The sequence below is a fragment of the Myotis brandtii genome, unplaced genomic scaffold (assembly GCF_000412655.1).
Source record: "Myotis brandtii unplaced genomic scaffold, ASM41265v1 scaffold151, whole genome shotgun sequence".
Classification (NCBI taxonomy): Eukaryota; Metazoa; Chordata; class Mammalia; order Chiroptera; family Vespertilionidae; genus Myotis; species Myotis brandtii.
In genome coordinates this window covers 3,908,899-3,914,244 of record NW_005355461.1, presented here as the reverse complement: position 1 = coordinate 3,914,244, position 5,346 = coordinate 3,908,899, and the positions used below count along the sequence as shown (strand labels likewise).

At 31.6% G+C, this 5,346-nt stretch overlaps 1 protein-coding gene across 1 annotated transcript in view; it reads left to right on the top strand.

Moving 5' to 3' along the window:
• Window positions 1-5,346, top strand: part of PHIP (pleckstrin homology domain interacting protein) — a 176,059-nt gene that overhangs the window by 18,891 nt on the left and 151,822 nt on the right. The gene's annotated exons all lie outside the window — the stretch shown is intronic.

Genomic DNA, 5,346 nt, shown 5'->3' with positions numbered 1-5,346 from the left:
TCCGGCCGCACACAATGGCTGGTGACTAACAGCTCCGAAGTGGCATTAGCATTTCACCAGCAGGCTCTTCGGCAGCAGCGGAACCGTGGCGAGCGTGATCTAATTTTTTTTTTTCTTTCCTTCTCTCGTTTCTTTTTGCTTGCTTTAAATGCAGAGCTATGTTTTTTTGTTGGAGGGATTCAGATGTGTGAGAGTTGGCCTTCAGCACATCTTGCATTTACCCAAACAGCGTTCGCAGAAGTGTAAAAAGCCTGTTAATGCCCTAAAGCCAGAAGTTGAGCAGGCTTTTTTTCTAATTTTGCTGATGCTGGTGTTCTGCCCCTTGTCCGATGAACTGTTCCTAGAGGCCACTGAAGCGTTTTTATTTTTTTTTTGGCCACGTATTTAGTGAAGATGGAGCTTGGGAAGTAAAAGTTTTCCGATATATCTTGGGATAGATTTTGTTACATCGTTGAAAAGATGCCTACTACTTAATTTTGTGGGTTTTCAGGATGGCTATTTTAGTAATTTGTAGAAATTGACTTCTAAATGTGGACCTATTACTTTAGGACTGTGACTGTGGAAAGTAAGGTATCTGTATCTGGGAGTTCTGTGTCTTTTCCGTGTTCTTTTCTCCTAAACTGATTTAGGTTATTTGTATGAACATGTGCGTGTGTTGGGCAGTTAAAGCACTCACTCGGGGCAAATCAGGCATTTAAAATTTATGCATGCATTGATTTTCTGAGACATATTTGCAGCTGATGTTGTGATGGTAGTTAATGACTGTTACTTAACGAGGGCTTCTGAAACATTTGGACGTTTCAAAGCTAGCTTAGCATTGAATGGCTTGAGTAGGGTGAAGGCATGACATGATTTTGATTTGATGGCTTTCCCTTTCATTTGGATGTAGAACATTTAACGAGTCTAAATCTCTTATGATTTAATAGAGGTTGTTGATAAATGCCTACATCTGTTGAAATAAGCAAGGGCACTAAGGTTTAGTAAATTTAATGGAAACTTTAACAGTTTGCAAGTAGTGATTTAGGCTAGTTTCATTCAATACTTGGCTAAAATGAATAGAGTTTGAAGCCAGTTCAAATTCATTAACTGCAGTATTTAAATTTTTAAATTGTAATCTTTGACAAAATCTGAAGTGCCTTCCTTGTTACTCCAAAAAATTACAAATATTATAATTTTCTTTTTTAAGAATTGGGCAGATTTTACAAAACTCATCTTTGCATCTTATAAAAACCAACAACCCCAAGTTCTTAAAGATTGCTGTGTTTTCTTGGAGACAGTTGGTAATGTTATATTTATATTTTTAAAATGAAGTGGTTAATGCTATCTGGCCAAATAAGGGGAATGTCTTATCCTTGTAGGAATATTGTTTTGTTTTCTCCAGTAACAAAAAGGGCACCAATGGTGATTTTTAGTTAATTTAATTTTTTGAGAGGGTTTCTTGTCTCTCAAATATTAATGCATTTATATTCCTGGCTCTTTCTCAAAACTTAGGACACAATAAGTAGAGTATTCATCGGTATTAATTATCGACATCCGCCTGTTTCGCACGGAAGTGGTTCTTACTTGGAGTGTTTTCATCTTTATACTAGAACAGTCATGTTGGCATTTCATGAGGCAGTTAAAATTCTCATTAGAATTCAGAGTTCTCTTTTTATTCATTCAGCATGTTGCTCACTCCGTATCTACTGGATACAAGGCATCATTCAAGGTGCTTTCATATTCATCAAACTATATCTAGGTGTGTAGGTATGCTGTTTAACTTCGACTTTTTAATTGAGATTTAGTTAACTCTAAAAACATTTTGGAACAGCAGGTATCTGAGCATATTCTTGTTTAATAGTAAGTAGGATCTTGAATTTTATGTCTAGATGAACATGCAAAACTTTGTATAGTATTCTCTATTGTCTTAATTTATTCTTATGACTTAAACATGTTTAACTTTGTTGTCCTTCAAATTGCTTTTATTTGACATTGATTTGAAGACTTTTGGTGAGTGAAACCAAAATAACAACTATTTTTGATAGGTGGTTTCAGTAGTGTCTGCCTCTACCTGGATATTTGTTGTTACATTCCTGATAAATGAGTAATATTTTAAATGGAAGAATTCATATGTCAGATTGAAATTTCTAGAAAAATCTCAAATTACAGTTATTTAGAATGGGAAGTAATATTTGTATTTATGAGCTTAAAAATAGGTGTAGATTAGTATCTGCAATCAGCCTACAGATACAATCAGTGATTGTACCAAGAGGAAAGTGGAGATTTACGAGCAGTTTGAAAAGTTTACAGATTTTTTAAAAAAATTGATGTTTATTTCAAGTGTGATTGATAAAACTTCATTGTGATTATTCCCCTCTACCTTAAGATTTAAAATATTTTTGATAGGAAATTAAAGGTTTTTTAAAAAAAATTTTTTGCTCTATGATATATGTCTTAGTTTTATATTTTTAAAAACAGGAGGTCGATTTAAAGCAAAAGGGCATTTTAAAAATACTTTTATCAGAATTCCTACTTTTTAAATGGAGCGAGGCTTAGGAGGCAAACTATAGAATAGGAAAACTCAAATAATTTTTGGACAATTATTTGTTTATTTCTTAGTTTGCATGATGGAATTAGTTGGTTTGTTAACCTCCCTTTCTAGTTGCCACCTTAATTAGTAATGGTTGAGTATTTATGAAGAGATCTTGACACAGAATTTTTACTAGATTTGGGACTCTGATCACATTTCTTGATTACATGGCTTTTTTTTTCTTTCCAAAATAGGGTTCATGTTTTGCCAGTTTGTTAAAATGATATAATACTTAATGTTTTGTAGTGGTATTTACTTTTCTTAAAATGATTCCACTTTATTAGAAATTTAAGTGAAATGATTGGGAGTCAGGAGATGTGGGGTTGTGATCTTAGCCCTGCCAACAGTTAACCTTCAGGTAATCTCTAGCAAGTCATTTCTGGGGCCCCAGTTATTCATGAAATAAGTGAATTATAATTTTTCTAATCTGAAAATCTGTTTTTGAAATAGAAATAGCAATACATTGTCCCTAATAGTTCAACTCTTTCCTTTTGGAGTTTTATTATCCAAAACACAGAAAAGCAGATACAGAGAAATCATGCAGATTTTAGCGTTTTATAAATGCTTTTGATAGTGCCATTGTTAGGTTGTAGTATGATTTCTCTTTGCAAGGATGAAAATTTTCAAGACACTAACTACATTGTCCACTACCTCTTTACCCTATAAGTTAGTATGTTTTTCGGTATGGTTTAAGGTATTAGGTTTAGTGAATTATTGGTGGTCTTAAATTCAGAGGTGAATAGAAACCATGGATAGGAATTACTTAGGTATGTATCAAGTATGCATTTAATTAGAGTGTGCTGATTAATGTGAAAGTTAAGGTAAAAAACATAGGAGACAAGTTTTAGGGAAAAAATACATAACACTTTAAATGTTTTTGAATCAAGGAATCTCATTCTATATTAGAGATAACATAGTACTTTTCAAAACTTAACCAGTATAATTTGGAGTGGGATGTGCCATATGAAGTAAGTGTGTATTGCAGAGTTTCCATTTCCTTTTTTAGTAGGGTATCAATGAAATAGTAAGCTTAGCTTGGTAGCCTCTAAAACAGGGCTTTAATGTATCATGATCATCATAACAAATGAAATGTTAGCTGAAGTGGACAAAATTTCATCTTTTCTTATACATGCAATTATTATAATGGTACTTATATCATTTTTAAAAGTGAGACATTTACAAACATTTCAAAATTAAATAAGTATCTGTTAAAATCTTAATACCCTTGACTTGGCCTTATGCAAAGAGGAAGTTGTATTATCTGCTCCCTAACTACATAGTGATGTTTTGATTGTTATGGGGTAGGATAATAAGTACTGCAGGAGTCTGTTTCCCAGTCTATGAAATGGGCTAATAATAGCACCTATGTTGTAAGATTCTGTGAGTGATAACAGACTGGCACAAGTCACATGCTAATAAGGGTTTGTGTTTGCTATTACTAGAACTATAGTAGTTATAATAAAGTTTGTTCCAATTATAGCTTTCTAATGTATTAAAGTTCATTTTAAGAAAAACATTATTTCAGAAACAAGTATACATAACTTTCTGTACATAACAGCTAAAGTATAAAAAAGGGCACTTAAAAACTTCAGAAAATACTATTAGTATAATTACTTTTAGATTCAATATAAAAAAAGTATAGTAAATACCAAAAATAAATAATTCTTTAAAAATGTTGGGTAGAATATCTAGAAAACTTTTGATGGTCTGTATAGTGATTCAAACAAGACTATTTTTCTGTTACAACATTAAGAAGTATTTGGGTGTTTGAAATATCCAGAATTGATTCGAGGATATATGAAGCTTTTTTCTTTTGATAGGTGACATTTAGGAATATGTGAAGGATGCTTGGCTGTTGCATCTGACTCCTCCTATCCAGAGATTTATGTAATTTAAAATCATCACAATAGTTTGTATTCTTTTTGGAAATTGTCAGTGTTTTGCCAGTCTGGCTTAATGCTATGTGTGTTTTTAATTAAAGAGTTTAATAAAGACTTACAAAAATTCTTAAGTGAACATTAGGTTAAATACTATGAATATCAATTTTTCAATCCACTTGGTATTTCTTTATTAGATAGATAACTAGAAATTCCTTTCACTTACTGCAGCCATACTCCCCCCTCCCCCAAGCTTGTTGTTATATATCATATCACCACAGAATTGTAGCAAATAAAATTATTTTACCCAACTTATTCTGGATAAATAATACCAAACAGGTTGATTTTATTCTTGCTAGTATTCACTCACAAAATTTTAGAATTCAGAATGTTGCAATACTAAGCAAAGGGGCAGTTATAAACATACCCATTTAGAATCACTTCCCATCTTAATGTATTTTTAATTAACTTTAAGAAAGTCATTACAATGAGTGTATTAGAAAAATTATTAGTAAAAATTTAGGTTAAGTTGCTTTCATAATTACATCTAAAGTGAAAAAAGACTATTTGATAATAGGAACCAAATTGAAATTTTTAGGAATAAATTTAAAATGTGTAAAGTTACCAGTTTCTGTGTTTTTGTTTTGTTTGTGAGTTGCTATGTTTGTGAAATGAGTAATTTATGAAAATTAATTATTTAGGAATTATTAAATATGTTACTGAGCATATGGAATATAGATTTTAAGTATTTTATAACAGATTGGGGGAAATGATCGTACTTTTTATTGAATTTGAGAATTGAGGGTACTGAAAAATCAAATTATGATAATGCACATTGAAATATTTAGGTGTAAGAAGCTTTGGTCTCTATAGAGAAGTCAGTCATTAGGTTTAAATCAG